Below are 13,498 nucleotides of genomic sequence, written 5' to 3'. Positions count from 1 at the left end.
AACTTGTTATCTATACATAGCGAGGAGAAATAACAGAGGTTGTTGCTGAACTGTGCATACACAATTGTTATGATTTGGTTGCCTACACAGAGGAGGAGGTCAACTCTGGTCATGCTTTTTTGTCATGTATACCATTTTTATTAATTCTAGTTATTTTTATAATAAACTGTATTTGAAGCACATTGTAAATTTGAAGTGGAAGGATAGAAATCATCAGTTTTTGTCAGATAAAATGGGTTGGCAAGAAGCATGTGTAGAGAAGTGTCTTATGTAATTTAACGTATGTTACTTTAATTTAGAAATTATCTTTTTTGTTGTGAGGCTTCTGGATTGGCTTTTGTCCAATAAAGGTTTCCTGTAACCATGGAACATGTTAATTTAATGTGTTTTCACATTAAAACAGTGTCAAAAAAAGTACCTGTTGAGCATTGGTAAAGAAAGAGAAAAACAACTAATTTGTTTCTTAATAAGCCAGTAATAATGTGTTAGCATTTCAGTCTATTTACTTTTAAGTCAGATAGCATTTCTGGTTGAGCATGTATTTCAGATCTGCTCCATAAACAAGCCTTTTAAAATCTATGCTAGTAAAAGACATTTTCATAAACTACATCAATGAAAGCTCTGATTGATTGTGAAAAATGTATGAATAGGAGTATTTACGTGACAGCCCCTTAAAATAATAACTGTAGGGTATTTGGACTATACCACAGAAAGTTAAATGATATTTGGGCCAAACTGTTCTCTTATTTTTTCCAATTCAGATGCTAACTCCTTTAAGAAAAAGAACAGGTACATTACACGCACTTTTTCCTTCTTTTTCTCTTAGTCACACTGTGATGGGAGGTACAAGCATGGAAGCCCAGGAGGCAGCCCTCTAACTTCTCTTCCTGGGATCACTTTACTTTCTGCTATGCCACAGCATGTGTGCTCTGACTCGCAATTAGGATTTGCAAAATGAGATGTGTTTGCAATAGTGTATCAGAGTATCACTAAAGGATTACAGCTGTGTTGTGGTTCAGTGACCTCCTTCAAAATAGTTAATCTATAAAAGTCTCTAGTTTTGTCTGTTAATCAAATAGCTACAGGCTTTTCTTTCTTTTGTAAATCCCCTCCTGATGTTTAAGAAACCATTTCCCAGATAGTTCTAGAGGACTCTATTTCTGTAACTTGTTTGTACAAGTTTTTTCTGTTGTTAGAATTGGAACATTTTCCTACATGTTTCAGATAAATTACTTTATCGTAAAGCTTTAGGTTGAAAACACAGGAATTATACATTGATATTTTTTTGTCTTGTATTTAAATATGTGAGGAATTGCAGAGTCAGAAGAGGGAGAGCAGTAAGTATTATTTGTGAATCTTAAACCTCAAATAGCCCAGACTGTTTTCCAGTTTGGTTGGCATTAAGTGTCTGGTGAAAGGTGAAGCTAACTTCCTTGATCTAGCCTCACCCATTGCTTTCCTAAAATAAGTTAGCACTTATGTTAGACAAAGAACTGCTCTTTGTTTAAAAATAACTTGAACTTGCCAGTCCTTTTAGAGAATGTAATTATTTCCTCTGGGGAAAGAAAATAATATGCCTTATCTACTCAAGGAAAGCATTTAGATGCCCTTTCCTGCTTTCTTTGTCCTGCAATAATCTGCTTTTTTAGGAAGAACATTTTTGCTATCAACATTTTTCTCTGGTGGAGCCTGGTGAAAATAACCTCAGTCTATTGGCCTGTGCTGCATTCCTGGTAAATATGTTCAATACGTCAACTATATTTGTCCCTTTCTCCCACGGAGTTTAATAAAAGAAATTATTTTGATTAATAGCTTTTAGATTTAACAGACAACACTGTTTTGGGTTATACATCCATCTGGTCCAGTTTCTAAATTGTCAGCTGGATGATATATGTGAATGTATACAGCAGAAACGGATGACTGGAGGGACTTGTGAAATCCTGCAGAGAATTAAGTCGGCAGATTGTTTCCCCCAGTGAGCAACTTTATAGAACTTGTAAACCCGCCCAGGGCTTTCTTCTTACAGGATAGAGGAGTTCTTGGGAATCGAGGTTCAGGCTTATTCCATATTCATTTTGGATATACATCTTCATTATTGTCAGGTTGTCTAGGTTCGAAGCAAAGAGTAGAGGTGTGCTCTTTATTTGTTTAATGCTCTAAGCAGGATTTAGCAAGTCTATCTGTATTTATTTGATTATGCCACAGCAGAAATGATCAGGTGCTTCTGAATTGGATTGCATGACAGCAGGATTATGATATAGTATTGTAAGTGTAACATGTAGGAATATGGTGGTTGTTTTCTTCTTTGACAACACCAGTGAGATGCAACTAAGCTTTATATTGTATTTCTTCAAGTAAGAGTTCTGTGTTATATCTCTTGGCCAGTCACTCAGGGACTCTTCCTGTCTTCTGACTCACAGTTTAAAGTTGGATGAAAGGTTATATGTGCAGAGTTCCTACATTTCACTTGGATAATATTTTCTCTTGTCTTTAAAGTGACTGAGGGCTTGCAAAAAATTCTACCAAATTTGCAAACCCAAGCTTTACCTAAAGCAGTTAAGCCACTTTCTCTTCTATATCTATACTCCTGTTAACAATTTAGAAGAATGATTCTTGTGAAGGAAAGTCTGTTGTCTGATTATTTGAAATAAAATACTCAAACTCTGAAGACAATCTCCCCACTTTTCTTGCATTAATTGTCAGTCTCATTAAAGGTTTTATGCTATCCTCCAAGACGTACCTTAGCTAGTAGACTAGGTGGTTTCATTTTTTTGCTTTAAAAATTTTGACTACATAAATTCCATCTTTTTTCCAACCAGTTTTGAGGGAAAGTTTATAAATGATCTTTTTTCTTTGACTTAGGCTCACCACTCTCTTTCAGTTATTCCTTTTGGTTAATAATTTCATAGACATGATAACACAAGTAGATGGTAGTAGTTACTTGTTGCTTCTCATGACTATTGTCCAGAGTAACAGAGCTAATGAAGTAGATCCTACTTGTGATTAATTTAATCTCATGATGATGCAACACAGAGGTATCTCTTTATTTTCCAGTCAGATAAATTGTGCTAAAGTACAGTGATTACATGGATTACCTCCAAAGGATAACATTTCTTCAAGCTTACATTCCTTAACAATTTGTAACTTTAAAAAGCTCCTCCTGATGATAATTTTTTATGCAAAAGGACTTTTTTGTCTGTTCTGTGATTTGGACATGACATATTGTGTAATTATTACTTCTGTCCTGAGAAATCTATCCGTACTAGGAGGAAAACAATTTTCCCTTCTATTTGAGTACATAATTATACATTCTGTATATATACATGCTTCTGATAATGGGTTTTAACCAATATTTTATTGATTTGCTGTTGTTACATAGAGAGTAATAGCTTTCAGTCCTTTGGAATTTTCTAATTTTAACATACTTAATGTCTTCTTTACAAATGGCACAAATAAATAATAAATTTTAGTAACACTGTGAGCTGTATTTCCCTTCAAGATGTTTGGGTGCATTAGTAGTAGCTCTTATAATGATTTTTTAACCGAGTGTTTCTTTTACTACAGTTCATAGTGCAGTGAATGCAGTCTTTGAAGTTGATTTATGATCAAAATTTTACTTGTATGTCCTTTAAAATTTTAAGCACATTAACTGTAGCATGTTTGCAAATAGTAAAGTGATTACCAACTATGCTTTATTTTTTTTTTTGATCACCTAGTAGCATGTTTAGATAGAGGTAATGTATGCTGAACATAGGAATATGGTACTTCAGTAAAAATATACTTAAAGTTTGGGAGGTGCAATTCATTGCTCCTACCTCCTGTAGGATACACAGAGTTGATGTAATAGGTCTGTATGAAGAACATCTGCTTATGGTACCTTCAGACCTTGTCATTAAAAGCAAAAAAAAAGGCAAACCAAACCTCCCCCCCAAAAAACCCCAAACCTCAAAAAAGCAAAACAAGAAGGAAAGCTCTCAAACCTTAATAAAGTTATGAAGTTATTTTCAAAACACTATTTAAGTTCCCTCTCTGCCTAACTGGGGTTTAACCCTGTCTGACCTACAAATAAATCTTTTATTTTTCCTTTACATATCCTTTTGATGTATGTCATCCATCAATGTTAGCGAGAACAGTGAATGTATTGATCTATTGTTACACTGGGCGAGTTAAATAACACTTTATGTAAGAAGTATTGATTTATAAAATCCAGTACATGTAATTAACATTAGAACTGTCAAAAGTTGAAAACAGTATTAACTTGTTACTTATTTATAACCCAAAGAAAATTAAATAAAATATCCACATTAATAAACTAACTCCCTTTCTTGCCTTCAGATGTGTCAAGCTATGTTATGTTTTCAAGAACAGTGACATGTTTCTTCCAATTCTGACAAGAAAAAATTATGTGTTTCATCAGTATTGTTGCAAATAATTCTATAGTCTCTAGATATGTGTATTATCCCTGAGGTGATGAAAGAATTCCACTTGGTTAGTTCTGAACGGGTTTAGTGTGAAAGGCGCAGAAATACGTGACGATATTAGGGAAAATTAAGGTAGCCAATTTATGTCAGGTTTTCAAAGAGCCTTTGATCTGGCCCTTAATTAGTGCCTGCTCTTCTGCATGGAAGTATGCAAAGGTGTATCTGCCTGTTTGCATGTAGAATGTATTACCCAGTTGTCTACACAAATTACACAATGAGATATTTTGAGAGATCTACAAGGATCACTTTGTGCTTCTGTTTGTGACTCAAGCACTAACCAGGTCCCTGTTCCAGAGTTTGCTTAGGATGATGGGAATATTTCAGCCAAGTTCTGTGAACTTTGGACTGTGTTTTGATTGCATTTCTGTCCTAATTCAGCATCTCATAAGGATATGAACAATCCTGTCAGTTCAGTATAGCATATGATTGTGTGCTTATCACCCTTGAATTCTATAGCACCACTGGGATCCTTTGAATTGAGTTTGTTGAGGCAGGCCTTATCCAATTTATAAATCTATTTACATTTTGCAAGTTTAAAGGGCAAAAAAAAGAAAATTAAAAGTTACATGTAAACAAAATAACAATAGCAGTAAGGAGTGGGCTTTGTTTTTTAACAAAGATTTGTACATGAATCATTTCCCCTTCAGTTCTCTTCATCAAAAGACATGTATGTTTATATCTTCTTATGGATATTCATAGCTGCTTTGCTATTTAGAAATAATTATCTCCTTGAAGTAATAAATAAGTGGCCTTGCATGGCTTTCAAGTCTGGCGGTGCTTTTGCTGTGCCATTGTTTTCTTCTGCTGCACTTGTGTTTCTGTTCTGGTACTTCCAGACACTCATGTTCTACAAAATAACCAACTGAGAATGCCTCTTATACCAACGATGAGCTTGTGGAAAGCACATTTATGTTTTTATCTTTTCTGTTCTGTTAAATGTTCTGTAGGGTTTAATCCTGCCCTCATCCTGGTGTCAGTTGGAATATTTAGTGGATATATATTGATGGATAGATATCACTGTGATCAGACTGGCCCTACAGTGGTTGGAGATGGTAGATTATGTAGTAATAACAGTAGCTTCCTTTGCAGTTAAAATAATGAAGGAAATCTTGCTATATTTGGATTCTCATTCTGTAAGGCAGCTTTGCCTTCCACCTGCTGTGTGCCGAGATTTAAACAGTAACAACTTGCTTCCTTGGGAGCTCTGCAAGTCTCTGTAAACATCACTAGATATGAAGAAAATATAAAAAGCATGGAAGTTATGCTTTGATACCAAATTCAGACCTGAGAGGTTGTAGGTTTCTTTGGAGATTTTGTTTGGGTTTTGATAGTTAATGGGTTCTCTTTTATTTCCTCACTTTGTACGCTATTGTGCCTTTTTCTTTCAGTACATTTTAAACTTTTTCTTTAAGGTATCCTCATTCATATTTCCAAAAATAAATCTGCAGCCTTTTTGGAGGATGAACTACACTAAACATAACTTAAGATCGTCATCTATAGCTTCTTGATTTTTAATCTTACAGGAGATATTTCATGAATTCATAAAACTATGAATTGTGATTGCCTTCTGATATATAAAAAGGCAATTTTTTTTTTTGTCCTGACTCAACTGAAGTATTACAGAAGGTCAAAAAGTGAAACTAAAACATGAGGTATAGAAATTAAATGGGAAAAGGAAACCTTAGTGGGACTTTAGGTTAATACATCAGGCGCTGCTTGAGGCTCAGTTAAAATTATATCAGCTTTTTTTTTTTTTTTCTCATTGGCTGGTTTGCTAAAGAAATCAATTTTAAGAAGAAAAATATACAATTTCATATGGGGAAATCTTTCTCAGTATATTTGGAGATAACCAAACCAGTTTTATGTTGAATTTTAAACAGAATGATATTGCCAACTACTGTCTTTTTTTTTCTGTCAGAATCCAGATCCCGTAAAAACTCTTTTGTGCTTCTGTGGGCCCTCCTCTTTCCAGTTCTGAGTGTTTCTAATAAAACTCGAGAAATCTTTTCTCAAAAGGGAATTCTTCTTCAAGAAGTGATACCGTAGTGATTGAAGGAATGGTCTTTAAATAGAAGACAGAGTGTGAGGCAGTAGATTTTATGAATGCCAAGAATAGGTTATGCTTAAGGACTTTTAAGCAACTGGTGATAGTAAGATTTTCCTTTTTATCATAAAAACTGCTCTAGCTTTTTTTTTGTTGTTTTGTCTCAGCATAACATGCAAATAGATTTTTGTTGTTCATCTAAAGCTGCTTGTAGGGAAAAATGGAAGAAGGCTAAGAGATATAACAGGAAATGTTTGTGCCTTAAAACAAGGTAGAAAGGTTGGAGATATTAAAACAGGTTTTCCCGTAGCAAGTCATTTTCTGGTGCCTGTCTTAAAATTTTAGAAATTTCTAAGGGAATGAATTGTGATATTTGTTATTTTAAACAGTACTATGTGTGAGTCAAGGTTTGGGAAAAACATTTCATCTGTTTGCATCAAGAAATGAGGACCTAAGAAGCAAACTGGAATCTGAATTGCCATTTAGGTAATTCTGGCATAGAGAACTGATGCTTCAATTAAAAAAAAAAAAAAAAAAAAAAAAAGACTTTTTAATTAAATCTTTTTAACCATCAGTTTGAAACACTCATTCTTGCCACTTGGGACTCCTATTCTATTGAACTGTTGAAATCTAATCATAACTATACATTACAGAATGTTTAGTTTTCCTCTTGGGTTAGCGTGCAACAGGTATGCAATCTTAAGTTCAATATTTCTTCCATCCAAATCAAATATATGGTTGGCAATTACCCAATAACTAACTTGCCAATTAGTTATTTGACCTATTTAAGGCAAAAAAAGTTACCCATTGATATCTTGTCTCCCAGTGACTGTGCATTTAAAAGAAATAAATGTCACTTATTCTAGAAATATGTAGGTTTCCTCACAGAACTTGCTGAGTCCTAAAACAATTTAATTCCATCCCCAATTAAACCTTTAAAAGCACTATCCATCAACCTCAGCTGATACTGTATTTGCATTTAGAGATTATAGTAGAGGTATCCAACAAGCAGATTATCTTTCTTATCTATAGGAGGACAAAAATGGTTACTGTGGGCTCATTTACTTGACTTATGAAATTGAGGAAGAAAGACTGATTTAAATACAGTTACTTTAGTACCATTCCAATATAAAATCAGATATCATCTTTGATAAAAGTTCAGGAAACCCACTTTAAGGGAATGCTTTATACCATTGTGTGAAAATTCTTAACTATGACAGTGTATTTGAAAAATAACCTGATATTTTAATGAAATATTCACTATGATGCATCAGCCCTTTCAAATCCAGGCTTGGAATGAGGTACTAAAATCCAATTTAAATTTAATTGTTGTACTTGGTGATTTATGTCACACATCCAACCAAGAAAATTTGAATCTCAAATATCCAATATTTTGGGTAGAATAGCCTTCCTGCAAATCAATACAGTTAAAGTGAGCGAATGCTCTAATGTATGTTTGACATTGTTGACAGTTTCTGAATAGATCATAAACTAACTTTCACAGCATCTTACAAACATATTTTAGAAGGTTTGAATTCAAAAGAAGATGGATTCAGATATATCTGAGTTCAGTCTGATTTCCTGGTACATTTCCCAAGATTTACTATGTAATACTTCAAAATTCTTATGCCATATAAGTTACTGAAGCTCATTTCCACAAGAGAATACAACTTGCATCCAGAGCTAGCACATGTGTGCATGAATATCAGGAACAAAGATAATAAGATTAAAAGATCCTTTTGAAAAGGAAAAAGAGAAAAATCTTTTCCATATTCAAGTTGGGAATAAGAAGAAACTGGTCCTAATTCCCCCAAAGGTTTCAGTTACCAGCTGCCAGTCAGCACAGAGCAGCTCATACTCAACTGTAGGTGCTCTGAAGCATTGGCTTGTGAATCTCACAGCTGAACTTTAATCTACTCTGGATGGCATTCTGCTGTCCATAGTTGTAGCTACTTCCTTTAGATTACTAAAAAGATTCTTCCCCTCTTTAGTTTGTGTTTCCCCACTCTAATTTCCTTTTTAACTATGCTTTTGTATTATGCATTCAATCCCCTAGATGGATTTTGTAAAATACTGGCAGTTCTCATTAACCTACCTGAAGATGGCTCACATCCCTTTTCCTTGCAAACAGTGAGAGCAAAAACATTTCTATATTGTTGCACTTCTCCTGGGCTGATCGTTCAGCCTCTGTATGTAATTTATTTATCTAGTCTCATTTTCCTGGAAAATTCCTCAGAGAGATTCTCTTCTTCATTTTTGTGTCAGTTGATTGTAGCTTTAGACATGCATACGATGAAAGGGTGATGAGCATCATGCTTTGACTAGGGACTAATAAGCTGAAATCAATATAGGTTTGGTTTTAAATAAACCAATTGTATTTTTGTTTGGGTTTATTGAAAAATATCTCAGTTAAAAAATTATTTTCAATATCGTATCTGTTGGGTGAACCGAGCAATGGAAAGACAGCTGCTCAAATATTATTTGTTAGTGATTGAGTTGTATTTGCACTGACTTGCTGATTTATGAACAGGTTAATCTGCTTTTAATATTCAATATTGGCTTACTTAAAAATGACTTAGAAGTAGAGATAGATAACAAAGACAAATAGCAATGGCAGTGGGGAGCTCTTAACCTGTCATCTGCACTCACTACATTATTCTACCTCTGCGTGTGTTCAGGACTATAGTAACTGATTTTCTAAAGATGTGAGCACAGGATTTTACCTGTAACTGTTGGTATCTAACATTTCTGGAGGAAATAATGCTGAGATTTTAACAGGATAGTTGCAGTGTTTTTTACTGATGAAGGTGATGTGGTACTTCTCTGGAGTACGGTAACTCATTTTCTCAGTTGATGCAATCAAATTGCATCTTTAATTAAAATATATGAATTCCTGAGGGATAGGACTGCAAGACTGCTTTCAAGATCTTGCAATACCCTGTAGTAACTGAAAGATCTATTAAGTATGACTTTGCTTTATGTATTTTACAAATGTAAGCTGTTAGAGGGCTAAGAATCATTAGCCAAACTTTGTTAACTTGTTTATTAAAGGGTATGTTTGCAGTCCCTGAGATGGTACTCGGTTTCTGAAGTCATCTTCACTCACGCTGTCCTTAGGACATTAGGTTCCATTGGTTAACTAATGAGTAGCAACTCTGGGAATTCTTGTTTTCATTCCATTCAGTACAAAGCTATACAGTCAGACTGCCTTCTCCTCTTACAGATTGTATTTGTAAATTCGGTCCTGAACATGATTTTCAGGGAGAATAGAGTATGAGCGAGCTCTCAGCTTTTCTGTGATGCATCTTGTGTGCTAGGTCTGGGGAGAAGCCCGAAGTAGATAACAATTGCATACAGCACCAGTTTTGTGTTTGAATGTCAGCATTAATCCAAACAAAAGTGTACAGGCATTGTTGAATTAGGTCCTGAAACTATATTTGGAGATAAAATCCATCTAAGCTTTGCATGTACCAAAGAAAGAAAATAGACAGGCTAACCTGGCAGTATAATGGAACTCTTACAGCTTAATGATGCACAAAAGCAAGGTAGATATGTTTTGGAGCAAATTTCTAGATAATTTTGGTGTATTCAATCCTGCTTTTTCTTGAGATTTACATAAAAATAAATCTGCACCATCTTTCTAAGGCTACTAGTCAGGATGTTAGCAATTTTGGTAAGCAGACTTAATGAAAATTTGTAGAAGCTGTATACGTATGCCAACAGAATGACACTTTATCTTTTCAATCCTTGCAACTCATATAATTTTTTAATTAGTATTTTTATTTTTAAATCAGCATAGCTGAAGAACCAGAGAGGTTGGAAGTATTAACACATTTAGCATTTAGAAGAAGGCAACAAGGTATAGCATGAATGCTTTTTGTTGATTGTTTATTTTTGTTTGTTTGTTTTGTAAGCAGAAAACTATTTTAGCTAAGAAAATTAATTTCAGTATTTTATTATTCTTGTTTCTAGAATTCCAAAAGGCTTTTTATTAGCTTTTTGCTCCGTCCTTCAAGAGAATAAAAACTGAGATGCTCTTATAATTTCTAAACCCTTGTGTGGCTAAGGCTAGTCTTATGGTGAGCCCTTCCTGTATTTAATTAATAAAGTGCAAGTATGCCATACTTGTTAAATGACCCCATTGTATCTTCCATCCCTTAGCCAGTTATTCCTTTCCTACAGTTTTCTTTCTCAGCTGGCTTTCATTTTTCCTGCCAATTTTCCCATTTCTTTGGGGTGCTCTCTAACAACCAAACTTGTTCTTGTAGGTCCAGTTTAAAATTCTGCTTTCCTTTGTAGCTTAAAGATGTAAAGCTTAGAGTGCAGCACCATTCTGATCATGTGTCTGAGGTGTGAGCAGCACTGTGCTGCAGAAATGCCAAAGTCATCAAAGCTTTACTGCTACCTCTCTTCATGGAACCTTTTCTCAGTATTTTATTTTCATTTCTGCTTTCAGTGCATATTTAGTGAGCTCTGATTACATAATTGAATTTGATAAACTGATGGTATGTGATTGATGAGAAAGTCAGGAATAAAAGATTAGAAGATAAAATTACTTCAAGGGTTTAAGTAAATCTTCCAGAGAGCTGAGGTAATTTATAAAGCATGCTATATTCTTTATAAAAATATTCCCATAGGTCTATTAAATTTTAGCTTCTACCAGAATTGGATTGAGTTTTGTGAATCATTTTCATGTAATACAAGCTTGATTGTGATACTTTAAATGGGAGATAGCTCTGAGTGGGTTGCAGCATCACTGGGTTTGGAATATCTGAGTGGGAAATGTAGGGCTGAATGACAGACCTGTGGGCAGCAGTCTTTGTCTTTCAAATAATTTTTTCTTGGAAAGACGTAAGTTAAAAGGAGTAAGTGGATAATTCAGAGTGAAATAATGATGGAAGTTGTACTGCTTAAGTCTTTAAATCACTGAAAAACAGGATCAACAAATTGCTCAGGTAGAGGTTTATAGTGCAGATACTGGGCTCATTGTAATCTCTCTGAATGGCTCAACTTTCTTCAAGAAGGAATAGTTTAACAAGCTCTTTTCATGAGCCTCTATATACTAGAAGGTAAATGTCATTGTTTTCAGGGGACTTGGCACTAATCATTTCAATCTACCAATTGGACTCTGTCACAACCCCTTCCCCTAAATACCAGCACAACTCCCTGCCACTGCCATTTCATCTCCACAAGAAGCCTGGCACCTTTAATCTTGCAAGGGTCGAATGTCTGTCTCATAACTCCTTTGGAAGACTCCCCAGAGTATATCTGAAGCCTCTGAAAGGACTTAACATTTCCTTACTTGCTTAGAAACATCTTTGTAAAAAAAATTGCTTTTTGTTCTGGTTAAAATAACTGTATTTCACACTAACATTGTCTAACTTTGACTTAAATTTTTATTTATAAAGTTTTAAAATGTTGATTGATTTTACTAGTAAGGAGAAAACAGGAATTGACAAATTCACAGTATCATCAATTTTGACACAATATTTGTGGTCATAAAAGAAAAAGAAACTTTGCAGATTATAATTTCAGTCATGTAGTAGTATGGATCTTTGGTTTGCCTGGGACTATCTGCTAGTTTGGAACTGTTCATGTGTTCTCATATGTTGAATTGTGTCATAGCTTCCTGTATATCCAATTTAAAGAAAATATTACTGATCTGCACTAGCCATTAATCTATTTGTTTGAAAAGCACATTGTTTAAAATGCTACAAATAAAAGAAAGGCCTTACCTCAGAATAAATGTTTCAAATGCTACAAATAAAAGAAGGGCCTTACCTCAAAATAAACTTTTTAAATTCAGTTTGTTAGGTCAAATTTTGCTTATAAGTGTTGTTTTTAAATGATGTGGGTTTTTTTTGTTTTTTGTTTTTTGTTTTTTTTTTTCCCTGCAGAAATAACTATATCTTTCTGCAGTTAAATTTTAAAAACTAGGGAGACAATTTGTCAATGCAAATCATCAAGTGTGCACGCAGCTGATGTTCAGCTTTATAGCCAATTGTAGCAAATAGTTTGGCAACAGTCAGCCTGTGACTCCTTGACCACACTCAGCTGAAGCGCAGCTGCTGCCCTGGGACTTTATCATTAGGCTGATAATGAATCTGTGGTGCCCTGTGGTCTGCTAAGTAATAAAAATTCCTTGGTAAGAGGCAAAGCAGAAGATAAGGGCTTAGTGAGGTTGACATCACCAGGCGGAGCTGCACACCCACCACCGTCCCAGTCCTCAGTGGGACACGAGGGCACCTTGAAAGGCACTGACACCCCTCGCCTCCAACTCCTTCCTCGATGTGTGTGGTTGCTGTCTTGTGGCTATCAACTGTTAAAGATCATAGTATGTGACCTGTGGATTCAGAAATTTCAGTCAGTCTTGAATAGTACGAGGTCACTTCCCCCTAAACTGTAAAAGATAGTTTAAAGTCTTTAAATAGCAGATATAAAAGTACCTAACTTAATCTAAAATAAGTTTTAAAAGAAAGATTAACAATTTAACTGAATGGTTAGTTGCACTGGAACATTTTTGTGTCTATTTTTTTTTCTTTATTTTAGATATAAAACACACACCACACTCCTAAAAAGCAAAGTGCAGTAACGTCTACCTATGAAATATTACTCCATAATTTGTATTAAATCTCTGACTTTGAATGTAACTTGTATATTTTCTTTGTATACATAAGCACATTAGTTTTGGTTATAGAAGGTATTTGTAAACTTCTAAGATTAAGTCTGTAGTTGCTACATAGTTACAAGTAGAAATTTGACATGTAAAGTGTGAAAACCTTCATCTTCCAGAGGTGACAAGGAAGGGGTGGGTGTCTAGCAGGTGTAGACTTGCAATAAAACTGCATTTGAGTGGAGCTTTGGCTATTTACCAGTGGAGAATTTTGCTGCTTGGAGTATTTTGAGCATTTGTGATCCGCAGGAGAACAAGAGTTTGAGACTACATGTGACCCTTGAACATCATTGAAGTACC

The 13,498-nt window shown here is 34.7% G+C and overlaps 1 protein-coding gene across 3 annotated transcripts in view; it reads left to right on the top strand.

Annotated features, from left to right (window-relative positions):
- SDK1 (sidekick cell adhesion molecule 1) overlaps positions 1-13,498 on the top strand; it is a 422,401-nt gene that overhangs the window by 111,136 nt on the left and 297,767 nt on the right. The gene's annotated exons all lie outside the window — the stretch shown is intronic.

The sequence above is a fragment of the Tyto alba genome, unplaced genomic scaffold (genome assembly GCF_018691265.1).
Source record: "Tyto alba isolate M040663 unplaced genomic scaffold, T.alba_DEE_v4.0 Super-Scaffold_28, whole genome shotgun sequence".
NCBI lineage: Eukaryota > Metazoa > Chordata > Aves > Strigiformes > Tytonidae > Tyto > Tyto alba.
This window is presented reverse-complemented; position numbering and strand designations above follow the sequence as displayed.